Source organism: Macrotis lagotis, chromosome 4, assembly GCF_037893015.1.
Source record: "Macrotis lagotis isolate mMagLag1 chromosome 4, bilby.v1.9.chrom.fasta, whole genome shotgun sequence".
Lineage (NCBI taxonomy): Eukaryota > Metazoa > Chordata > Mammalia > Peramelemorphia > Peramelidae > Macrotis > Macrotis lagotis.
The window spans coordinates 186499256-186512476 of NC_133661.1; the positions used below are offsets into that span (position 1 = coordinate 186499256).

General features: G+C 37.7%; 1 long non-coding RNA gene and 1 pseudogene across 2 annotated transcripts in view; one reads left to right on the forward strand and one right to left on the reverse strand.

The window, feature by feature from the left end:
* Nucleotides 1-1558: 1558 nt before the first annotated feature.
* LOC141521939 (uncharacterized) overlaps nt 1559-13221 on the reverse strand; it is a 59815-nt gene continuing 48152 nt past the window's right edge. The window contains exon 6 of one of the 2 annotated variants that reach the window (XR_012478089.1): nt 1559-2313. This is a non-coding gene — a long non-coding RNA (uncharacterized LOC141521939). Of the gene's footprint in view, nt 2377-13221 lie in introns of both variants that reach the window. The other variant, XR_012478088.1, reaches the window with a different exon arrangement.
* LOC141521938 (uncharacterized protein CXorf38 pseudogene) lies at nt 3294-4738 on the forward strand (annotated as a pseudogene).

Sequence of the window (13221 nt, forward strand, 5' to 3'; positions counted from 1 at the left end):
GGTAGGAGGAGGAAGGGTTATGGGGGAGCTTAGCATGTTTGTCTCTCCTTGCACTATGTCTTTCGATCCGTTCTGGTTCTGCGACCTCCCTCCATGTGCTCCCTGACCTGCTGGTGACAGCTTCTGAGGACCAAGGTGTAAAACTTTGGGTGAGACCCAACCCACAGCTGGTAAGCCTAGCAGTAGATATGGGAACATAGAGTTGAATGACACAGGGAGGAAAGACCCTACTATTTAGGTCAGTTCTACAGATCCTGTAGTAAAAGCCTGAAAAGTGAGACTATGTCCTTGTGTCTATTATAGTGGAGTCTCTTCCATTGAGGGAGCAGTAAGCTGTGTGGAGCCAAGACCTGGAGCTCTGTCCACCCTGCAACTGGCTGTAGGCAATGCCCAGGGCCATGTGTACTTTGTGTTGTGGGAGTAAGAGAATTAGACACAGTCAACTGTCTGGAGACGAAGTCTGAGGATTCCAAAATGCCAGTTTTCCAAAATATTTATTATGCAGAAATTTCACCAAAAGTACAAGTTCTAAATTGTCTGTTCTGTCATTGGTGAGCTAACTTAAAGTGGGATAGAAAAAACAAACTATCTTTACCTTCACCAGAACTGGGTGAAGTTGAACTGAATTTTTAGCAGTTATCATATATGAACCAAGCTAGGATCAAAGACAATGAATTCACTGAAAATGAGGAAGTAGTTCTATGCATTCAGAATTCCTGGGTTATTTGCTGGCTCTAGGGGCACTGTAGTTCCATTCCTGCCAAAGGAAAGAACATAAAGACGTTGTTTAAAAAAAAAAAACCTGTTTGGTCGAGGAATAGAAAGAATAATGAGATTGGTTAAAATGATTGTGAATACTTACAGAGTATCATAATGGGGGGGATGGGGAGACATCTTACCCATTCTCTTGGTACTATGTTTGCCCTGCAGCATTTCTGCTGCTTCTGGATTGGGCTCTAGCAACTCATTCATCTGGAGTACGTACCTGCAGAAGAAAATGTTCTTGGAGTTCACCTAACATGCTTCCCCTCTGAAAGTTCATGTTGATTGCAACTGGGAAGCACTCTAGGGGAATCACTGACATCAATTCTCTCATTAACAGATTTTCTTAATTTAAGCATTAGAAAGTAGAAGGGACTAGCCTGAGGTCACACAGTTGATCATTTGTAAACCTAGAACTTTAACCCTGATCTTTTGATTCCCAGGAAGCCCTCATTTTTGTCCCTTAGAGGGACAGCTAGGTGTGGCAGTGAAGAGAGCATTGACCTTGGAGTCAGGAGGACAGGAGTTTGAATTTGACCTCAGACACTTGATTCTTACTAGTTGTGTGACTTTGGGCTAGTCACTTAAGTTTATTTGACTCATATTAGGGTCATCTCCAGTCGTCCTGATTCATAACTGGTCACTGTACCATATGATTCTAGAGGAGAAAGTGAGGCTGTTGACTTAGCACAGTACCCCGTCACTCAAAAATCCAATTCATGTGCTTGTCATGTCATCACCTCCCTGATGTCATGATCTTCTTCAAAAATGAAGGACAAACATTATTATTATTATTATTATTATTATTATTATTATCCCTTAGATCAGGGAAGATAATTGCTATTTTCATCATTCTTTACTTCATTTCAGCTTAATGCAATAGTGTAGCAGAAAAATGACAGAATCTAGGAAAGGGTTTTTATTTTTATCCTCTCCTCCCACTCTGAGAAGGGCTAATGCTGATAGGAAGTGGTTCCTATTTGCTGAACCCCTTCCGCACTTCTGATAGCATCAGCGCCCTACTTATTTCAGGCATGAGGCAAAGCAGTAATTGTCACTTTTGGAGGACATATCAACAAAGTATATATTCCTTTTCTAAACTGCAATTGACAGATGTAGGCCTAGGTCAACATCTGAGCCCATGGAGGACAAAGTAGAGTGAATTTATCATTAGCCCTAGATTTTAAACTTATTGAGCAAAAGTTCAGCTCATTTCCAGGGGTTAGGGCTTTCACTATATTTTTCCATAACTTTAGTTGAGTGAAAAGAATGAGGTTGTTAACATATTCTTCAGACATTGGGATCTCCTTTTCCCCTTGCTTTCCCAAATAATACTGCCCTTTCCCACATACTTGAATTTTATGACTACTTTAGTAAAGAGGTTAAAATAGTAATTCCTTCTTGAGGTAACATCTTTGCTAAAAAAGAAAAGATGCTTTGGAGGATACTTTCCTGCCCAGTGCTAGGCTGCTCATTTCTTCTGAAATATTTCCTTGACTTTGTTGAGGTCCTCAGAACAGATCACCAAACTCTGTTGTCCAGCCTTCTCAACTGCAAAGGAAATGCCGGTGAGAATGTCAGTTCTTCAGAGAACCTTAAGCACAGGATGGTTGCCTAAGACAGAGAAAAACGATGTCCTCATGACTGCTATTTACTGTTATGCAAAAGCAAATCACAGTTGATGGAGACAAAGAAATTACGGGGGGGGGGGGGGGGGGGGGCGGAGGGGCGGCTAGGTGGCGTAGTGAATAAAGCACCGGCCTTGGAGTCAGGAGTACCTGGGTTCAAATCCAGTCTCAGACACTTAATAATTACCTAGCTGTGTGGCCTTGGGCAAGCCACTTAACCCCATTTGCCTTGCTAAAAAACCTAAAAGAAAAAAAGAAATTACAGGGCTAGAGAAATTAAGTCAAGTTTGAGGAAATGCTAAAAGAAAAAAAAAGAAATTACAGGGCTAGAGAAATTAAGTCAAGTTTGAGGAAATGTTGGTTTTTCTCAATATAGATAATAGTCCTCTACTATAGAAGAGAGCAAGACCCAAATCTAACTGCCATATTGCTCTTAGTTTTGATAGGGTGAAAAATGCTCATATGAAAAAATGCTCCAAATCATTATTGATTAGAGAAATGCAAATGAAAATAACTATGAGCTATCACTTCATACCTAAGACAATAAAAAGGGAAAATGATCAATTTTGGAGAGGTTATAAGAGGATTAGGACATTAATGCATTCCTGGTGGAGTTGTGAACTGATCCAACCATTCTGGAATATAGAACTATGCCCAAAGAGCAATAAAACTGATCATACACATTTAACCCAACAATTCCAATTCTAGGCCTATATCCAGAAGAAATAATAAAAAAAGGGAAAAGTCCCACAAGTTCTAAAATATTCATAACAGTTTTTTGTAATGTCAAAGAATTGGAAATTGAGGGGATGTCCATCAATTGGGGAATTGTTGAACAAGTGAACAAGTTATAGTTTATGAATATTATGGAATACTGCCCCGGCGGCCCGGGCGGCGGCGAGGATGGCCCTCCCGGAGCTGGCCGCGCTCCTCAACTGCGCGGAGTACAAGAAGTGGGTCAAGGCGGGCCACTGCCTGCTGCTGCCGCGGGGCTGCCTGCAGGGCTTCGTCCGCGCCGAGCCGCGCGCCTTCCACCGGCGCCTGCGGGCCCGGCTCTGCGGCCCCGGGCCCGGCGCCCCCTGCCCCGGCGGCCCGCGCTGCGCGCCCCGCGCCCGCCAGTTTCAGCCTCAGTGTCACTTGTGTGCAGAATGGAAAAGGGAGATTTTGAAACATCACACCAACAGAAATGGAGACATCTACTGGGGAAATTGTAAGCCTGAGCGCTGGTCTTTTGATCCCTGGGAACTGGCAAAGGCTTTTATGCCCAGAGGATTGATTGAAAAAAAAGGACCCGAGGAATGTGATGTAGTTGCTCTTCTAAGTCTTATCAACTCCTGTGATCACTTCAGGACTGATCGAAAGAAAGTCATAGAGGTGATTAAGTGCCGTAATGAAATCATGCACTCTTCAGAAATGAAAGTCTCTTCTACATGGCTTCAAGATTTTCAGAAAAAGATTGAAAATTTTTTGAATGAATTCAGGAATATCCCAGAGATTGCAGCCACAAGTACTAAAATAGAACAGCTCCTGACATCTAATTGGGCTGTCCATATCCCTGGGGACGATCAGTTGGATGGGCCTGAAAATGAAACCAGGATTTACCTCAGTGAAAGTGAAATCAATGAAATGGAATTATTAAGGGAAAAACTTCAGGAAAATTATCTTCAAGCAGAAGAACAAACTATACCACCAGAAGAGATAATAAAAAATGTAGAGGCAATGAAGGTCTTCCTAAGAAATAATAAGGATCTTAGAAATAGTTTTGAAGAAGAAATACAAAAGTTGGAAGATTTTAATCTACAATATCAACAAAGGTGTATAAAATAGATGCTTGAACCAGTGGAGGCTGAAGGAATTTCTTCAGTCAAAATAAAACAGGTTATCTGAAGATCATCTTGATTCCAGTCTCATTATTGAGATAGCAAGGTGGAGCTGGGTCTGGAGCTAGGAAGACCTGAATTTCAAATCTGGTTTCGGACACTTCATAGCTGTATGACTCTGGGCAGGTCACTTAACCTTGTTTGCTTCAGCTTCTTTAACTATAACTATGTGGATTATAGCAACACCTACCTTTCAGGGTTGTAAAAATCCAATGAAATATCTGTACAGTGCTTAGCAAATAGTAGGTGCTATGGAAATGTTCATTTCCTTTCCAATCACAATGTATATAATACTAAATGGAAGTATTCATTAGAGGGCTTTTTCTTCAAGATTCTCCTTTTTCTTTATGATTGAAAGTTTGGGTGCTTTATCTTCTTCACAGACCAAATTTATAAGTTCTTATCCCACTTTCTTATTTTCTTATAAAAAAATGTTAGGTTTTTCTCTGCTCTTAGAACTTTAGGTTTTTGGGGTTTTTTTTTTGTTTGTTTTTTTTGCAAGGCTTACCCAGGGTCACGCAGCTAGGTTAAGTGTCTAAGACCGTACTTGAACCCAGGTGCTCCTGACCCCAGGGCCGGTGCTTTATCCACTGTGCCAAATAGCCACCCCTGCTCTTAGAACTTTAGAAAGGCTCTGTATAAGGCTGGCTTTATATATATATTTTAAGTCAGCGGATAATGCCACAACATTGCTATTTCTTACTGTCTTGGACTCAAATTTCTAAAATTAGAATTGTGAGTTATTTATTAAAAATGGATTCATGATTAAAATTCGTATGTATATATATATATATATATATATATATATCATATGCTCCTAAAAATCTTTGTAATTATTACAAAAATGGAGTTAAATTTGTTTAATATAGTAGTAGTAAGCTCAGCTAGAGAATGAGCAGAGTTGGGGGGGAAAGTTCTACAAAATAAAACAAAGTGCCAAACTAGGTACAGTATATTCAGGAGATCTATACAAGAGGCAAACACAATTTTGAAGATTCTAAGGAATAAATTCTCAAAATGTCTCAAAAGAGGGAGGATGCCATCACTTGGGGGAGTCTCGGGTCTTATTATAACTGAAAAAAAACAAAAAAGAAATTAGTAGTAACTCTGAACTCATATGCCTACTTTTTCCTTCTCTATTAAAAGCTTTAGGAGAATAGCCTGTACATGCACTTGATGGAGTCTTTGTTGAAGGCTTAAGGAGTGAACAAGAGAGTATTCTCTAGCAAATTAAATCATTACAAATTGACTGAAAAGTTAAGAAAATAAGATCCTTTTCTGCTAATTGTTAAAAAGCCTTTGACTCAATACAGCAAAACCTTGCCCTAAAGGTTCCTCCAACAAGGTGGACCTTATGCATACACCAGATTATTAAGAAGCTAGGTGCTTCTGTCCATAGAGCACTGGGCCTGAAGTCAGGAAGACCTGTGCTCAAATGTGACCTCCTGTGTAATTTTAGGCAAAACATCTCACCTCTGCCTATTTTCTCAGCTGTAAACAGGGCATTTTTGTATGGGTGATGTTTTTACCGTTTTTCATAATCTCTTCAGGGTATAGATAAGTAGTGACATTGCTGGATCAAAGAGTTTGCACATTTTTGTTGCCCTTTGAGTATAATTCCAAATTGCTCTCCAGAAAGGTTGGATGAGTTCTTAGCTCCAGCAACAATGTATTAGTGTCCCAGCTTTCCTACATCCCTTCCAACATTGATCATTGTCCTTTCTGGCCAGTCTGAGAGGTGTGAGGTGGTACCTCAGAGCTGCCTTAATTTGCATTTCTCTACTAAATTGTGATTTAGAACAATTTTTCGTATGACTATGGATTGCTTTGATTTCCTCATTGGTAAATTGCCTTTGCATGTCCTCTGACCATTTGTCAATTGGGGAATGACTTGTTTTTTTTAAAAATTTGACTCAGAGATGAGCAGAACCAGAAAAAACTGTACACCCTAATGGCAACATGGGAGCAATGATCAACCTTGATGGACTCGCTCATTCCATCAGTGCAACAATCAGGGACAATTTTGGGCTGTCTGCAGTGGAGAATACCATCTGTGTTCAGATAAAGAATTGTGGAGTTTGAACAAAGTCCAAGGACTATTTCCTTTAATTTAGAAAAAAAAAAAACTAGTATCTTATTGTCTGATTGTGTTATCTCTTATACTTTATGTTTCTTCCTTAAGGATATGATTTCTCTCTCATCACACTCAATTTGGATCAATGTTCAACATGGAAACAATGTAAAGACTGACAGATTGCTTTCTGGGGGGTAGGGGGAGGGAAGTAGGATTGGGGGAAAAATTGTAAAACTCAAATAAAATTTTTAATAAAAAAATATTATGGAATACTATTATTCTATAGGAATCCATAAATGGTCAGACTCCAGAGAAGCATGGAGCGAATTACAGGAACTGATGCTGAGTGAAGGGAGCAGAACCAAGAAAATATTGTCCACATTGACAACATTATGAGTTGATCACCCTGGTTGGATACAGCTCATCTCAAAAGTTCAGAGATTAGATCAATTATTGGCATTACTTTCTCCTTCTAATCTCACTTTATGTCCTTCCAGTCAATAAAAAAAAAAATGTTAGCCAACAAAAAAAAAGTTCTCCACCCTTAATTCTTGTTCTTTCAGCATTGGGCATCCTTCTAACCTACAACTTTGGATCAGCAAACATCATCTGCCTCTCCCTTCTCCTAGACTTTACACATTTGCTACTGAAAGTAATTGCAAAATCATGATAGGCCAGGTCTATTATAACTTGTTCTCTCACCTAGACTCTTCCCTCACTGCTATACAGCAATCTTTTATCCATCTGATTAGCAATAACCCTCCTTACAAGAGCTATTCTACATTTTTCTATCTTCTTGAAATCCCATCTCCACTCATCTTTCCATGGTCCCATTGCTTTTGCCTCAGCACATCTTAATTGAATTGTGATTGATGGATTGACTAGGGTAACCTGGTTCAAGTCCATGCAATAAAAGCTTTTATTAAATACCTATTCTGAGCAGGACATTGTACCCACAAAGAGGAAAAGTAAGGAGCTTCTAGAGGAGAGGGGTCAAAAGTCAGAGAGTGCCATTTTAGTGCCAAAACAAATGATGAGTTCACAAGATTTTAGTTGCTTTCATTCTTCAAAATATAGTTAATGTTGATTAGACATAAGACCCTGTAATAGATGAAGAAGAAAACTAATCTTAACTTTATTTACTTAAAAGTGAAATAATTGCAGGCAGCTAGGTGTCGCAGTGGATATAGCACTGGCCCTGGAGTCAGGAGTACCTGAGTTAAAATCCAGCCTCAGATACTTAATAATTACCCAGCTGTGTGGCCTTGGGTAAGCCACTTAACCCTATTGCCTTGCAAAAACCTAAAAAAAAGTGAAATAATTTCTGTCTTATGTTTAGCAAGACTCACAAATATTAGTAACATACAAATTCACTGTTCTTCTAAGAAACTTTCTCATATTTGTTTTTATAAAATTGTGGTTATATAGCACCAGAATCATGCAAGAGACTTTGGAGCCCTATATAGATACGCTCATGGGAGTTTTATTTATAGAGCAAGAAAAATATTATTTCTATTTCAAACCCAAGCAGTCTTTCCAAATAAAAAATAAATTTTAATCAAAGGCTTATTAAATTTTCATGTTGAAAAGAGCTTAGTTCTTGGGAAATATAGGAATTATATAGGAATTATAGGAATATAGGAATTATATATATATAGGAATTATAATAGGTCAAACTTAACACATCCTTATTTGGTAAAAATAAGATGCTATCTACAGAATTTAAACAAAGCAGATTTTCCCCCTAATCAAAATGTGAACTTAACAAATTTAAATATTTCTTGCTTAGCAAATTTAGACCACTGAACTGAAAAGATTCAGAGCTAGCAGAGACCCTAAAAGTCATCTAGTCTAACCTCCTTACTTTAGAGAAAACTAAAAAAAGGTAAGTGATTTTTTCAAGAGGTCAGAGGCAGCAAGTGAATTCAAACCCAGGTTCAATGACCCCAGTAAACCTTCCAAATGAATGACTAAAGTTTTAAATGGTAGCCATTTTATTTTCTTACTTAAAGAAATAATAATAATGAGTTTCAAAGAGGAAGGTGCATTGAGAATATGCTCGAGAAAGAGAGCCTGTTTTAAAATAAATACTTGAAAAGTAACATTCTAGAACATTTCATTTGATGCTTATCTAAAAGTATCTGGGCTTTAAAAAAAATAATAGTTTCACATTCCCAATAAGATTGGGGTGAAACAAGGATGCCCATTATCACCAGTACTATTTCAATATTGTCTTAGAAATGTTAGCTAAAGCAATAAGAGAAGAAAAAGAAATTGAAGGAATTAGAATTGGGAAGGAAGAAACAAAATTCTCACTCTGTGCAGATGACATGATGACCTAGAGAATCCTAAAAAAATCATCTAAAAATCTACTAGAAACAATTAGAAACTTTAGCATAGTCACAGGATGTAAAATAAACTCACATAAATCCTCAGCATTTCTATATATTACTAGCAAGATACAGCAACAAGAGCTAAAAAGAGAAATTCCATTTAAAGTAACTTCAGACAATATAAAATACTTGGGAGTCTACCTACTAAAGCAGACTCAGAAACTCTAAGAAAACAACTATAAAACACTTTTCACACAAATAAATAACTGGACAAATATCAACTGCTCATAGGCTGAGCTAATATAATAAAAATGAAAATTCTACCTAAATTAAACTACTTATTTAGTGCCTTATCAAACTTCCAAAAAATACTTTAATGAAGTAGAAAAATTATAACTAAATTATATGAGAAACAAAAAGTCAAGAATATCCAGGAATTTAATGAAAAAAAAGTACAAAAGAAGGTGGCTTAGCTTTACCAGATCTAAAATTATATTATAAAGCATCAGTCATCAAAGCTATCTGATATTGGCTAAGAAACAGAGAGATGGATCAGTAGGATAGATTAGGTTAAAAACAGACAGCAGGAAATGATTATAGTAACCTGATGTTTGAAAAACCCAGAGTCCAACTTTTGGGATAAGAACTCTATCTTCAATAAAAAAAAAAAAAACTGTTGGGAAAATTGGAAGTTACCATGGCAGAAACTTGTATTAGACCAACAGTTAGCTCCCACACCAAGATGAGATAAAAATGGGTACAGGATCATAAGCAAACTAGGAGACCAATGAATAGTTTACTTGTCAAATCTATAGAAAGGGAAGCGGTTTATGACCAAGGAAGAGATGGAGAACATCATTAAAAACAAATTAGATAATTTTGGTTACATTAAATTAAAAAGTTTTTGCGCAGACAAAACCAAGATCAAAAGAAATGTAGTAAATTGGGAAACAATTTTTACAACTAGTATTTCTGACAAAGGACTCATTTCTAAAATATATAGAGAGAAAAAGAACTGAGTTAAATTTATAAAAAAAAAAGCCATTCTCCAATAGACAAATAGTCAAAGGATATGCAAAGGCAATTTACAAATGAGGAAATCAAAGTGATCCACAGTCATATGAAAAATTGTTCTAAATCACTACTGATTAAAGAAATGCAAATTAAAGCATCCTTGAGGTACCACTTCATACCTCTCAGACTGGCCAATATGACAGAAAGGATAGTGTTCTATGTTGGAAGGGATGTGGGAAATCTGGGGCACTAATACATTGTTGGCGGAACTGTGAACTCATCCAACCTTTCTGGAGAGCAATTTGAAATTATGCTCAAGGGGCAATAAAAATGTGCATATCCTTTGATCCAGCAATACCACTATTGGGTCTATACCCTGAAGAGATCATGTAAAAGGCTAAAAATATCACTTGTATGAAAATAGTCATAGTATCCCTATTTGTGGTAGCAAAGAATTAGAAATCAAGTGAATGTTCATCAATTGGGGAATGGCTGAACAAATTGTGGTCTATGTATGTTATAGAACACGATTGTTCTAATAGAAATGAAGAAGGATGGGATTTCTTTCTGGAAAGACTTGTATGAACTGATTTTGAGTGAGATGAGCAGAACCAGAAGAACATTGTACACCCTAACAGCAACATAGGTGTGATGACCAACATTAATGGACTTGCTCATTCCATTAGTACATTAATCAGGGATAATTTTAGAATACCTGCAATGGAGACTACCATCTGTGTCCAGAGAAAAAACTGTGGTGTTTAAACAAAGAACAAAGACTATTATATTAAATTTTTTAAAAGTATCTCATATGCTACATAATTTTGCTAACTCTAATATTTTATTTTCTCCTCAAGGGTATGATTTCTCTCTCAATATATTCAATTTCAATCAATGAATAGCATGAAAACAATGTAAAGATTATCGGACTGTCTTCCATGGGAGAGGGGGAAGGGGGAGGGAAGGAAGCAGGGGAAATTGTAAAAATTCAAAATCTTAAAAAAATGATGGGTATAAACTATTATTATATATAATTTGAAAACAAATAAATTATTAATAAAGGGGGAAATCATAGTTTCAAAGAATCTGAGGATTCTTAAATGATCTCTTCTTGATTTGTTTTTCAAGCCAATTGATTTTTCTATCATATAACTTACATTTTCTTCTACTGTTTCCCAGTTTTAAAATTTTTATTCTAAATAGGTCTTGTAGGGATGGCTAGGTGGTGCAGTAGATAGAGCACTGACCCTGGAGTCAGGAGTACCTGAGTTCAAATCTGGCCTCAGACACTTAATAATTACCCAGCTGTGTGGCCTTGGGTAAGCCACTTAACCCCACTGCCTTGCAAAAACCTAAAAAAAAATTTAAAAAATAAATAGCTCTTGTGTCACAAACTATTTTTTTAATTTGGTTTTGGTCTATTTGATTTTTTTTTCTTGATTTTAGGTTGTCATTTCTTTGTTAAGGCTTCCTACTTCCTCTCTAAACAATTTCTTTTTCTTGAAATTCATTTTTTGGAGTTTTTATTTTATCTTATCTCTTGTAAGATTTCTTTTGGATGATCTTGTTACCCTTATGGAAAAAACATGTCTTCATTTCCAGGGCAGAACCAAGATGGTGATATGAAGCTAATGTATTCCCACAGCATTTCCCTACATTCAGCTAAATGAAGCCTCTGCACAGACATTAAAGCTACAGATCCCACCAAAAAAGATACGCTTCAATGGTAGACGTCATGGAGGATCTTCGGTGAAGGTCTGTCCCTTTGGGAGAAAAGGGGAAGAAAAGGGAGTAGTAAAGCCAATAGCAGGGTTTTAGCCACAGTGAAGATAGCTCCCATCAGCTGGACAACAGCAAAGGATCCAGCAGCTACTTAGCAAGTCAGTAGGGAGGATCCCAACCCCAACAAAGTCTGAACCCTAGGAACAATGGGGCAAAAGACAGGATTGGGTTAGGAACTAACCTCTGCAGAGGCAGAGGCAATCCCTGGATGGTATAGGCAAGCTCTTGGCCAATGATAGGTCAGGGACCAGTCCCCAGGCCCAGCATATAAAGCTTGGGTATATACTCCCTACACCCCAGCATTAGAGCTCAGACATTTCAAGATGAGCTAGTTGAAAGCTACTATGCAGTTAAAGATGATATCAATGCCATTTTGGAAGAATAAAAGAATAAAGAAGAATAAAACAGTGCAAAATTACCATGGGGGGGAAGTCTTTGAATTGGACTCAAATCCAAAAACTCATAGAAGAGCTTAAAAAAAAGAATTTAAAATCCAAAGAAGAAAGGAAGAAGAAAAATGGAAAAAAGAAATGAGTGACATACAGAAAAATTATGAAAAATTGACCAAAGAAATTGACTCCTTTAATATAAAAATAACCAACTGGAAAAAATGTAACTCTTCAAAAAATAAAATCAACAAATGCATTCAGTGATGAGTAAAATTAACCAACTAGAAAAGATAAAAAAGCTAACTGAAGAAAATAAAACCCTAAAAATTAGATTTGGACAAATAGAAACCAATGAATCTATGAGACTATAAAATTCCATCAAATAAAGTATAAAGGCTGAAAAAAAAATTGAAGAAAAGATAAAGTACCTTTTGGGAAAAACAAATGACATGGAAAATAGGTCCAGAAGAAATAATTTATAAATTATTAGATTATCAGAAAACCTAGATCAAAAAAGAACCTTGAAAACATCTAACAGAAAATCATCGGGGAAAATTGTCTAAATCTGCTGGAACAAGAAGACAAAATAGCCATTGTAGGAATACACAGATGGAGCCAAGATGGCAGCAGGAGAACAGCCTCTCTTAGGTGCTTTCTTCAAAATATTCAAAAACTTTAAAATTATGATTCTATCTAAATTTTTGAGAGACAGAACCCACAGAAAGATCCAATGAGGCAATTCTCCAGTCCAAGGTAACCCGGAAAATAGTGGGAAAGTTCTGTTCCTCAATGTTGGAAGGGCATCAGTGAAGGAGCTTCAGCTTTCCAACAACAACCCCAGGGTACCTGGCAGCAGAAGTTTCTTGACCTGCCACCCCAGGGGGCACCAAGCACAACTTGGAAAATCAGCAAGGTGACCTCTGCCAGAGCAAGCATGAAGCGCAGGCCAGTGTGGCCCTCCTTAGCATAACCATGACCCTCAATGCAGCCCAGATGCCAGGAAATGGAAGCAGGCCTGTGGAGCTGCCCAGCAGCAACCACCCAGCAGCTACTCCCTGAGTACTCAGCCCACAGAAGGTAAGGGAGTGGAGGGAGACTGCCAAGGTCTGTCCTTTGTCCCTGGAAGAGGACTCTGGGGCTTTGATCATATTTAGACCCTGGTCACAGTCTGGTGCCCCAAAGGGGTGAGCTTGTGGCCATTCAACAGACCAGGAAAGCAGTCAGAGCCTCACATACTGAGGTCCTTTTGGGGGTGTCCCAATAATACTCAAAAGCTCAAGAAACACCCCAAAACCAGACACAAGCTGGGGAAATGAGCAAACAGAAAAAAATAAAGGAACCTGACCACAGACAATTACT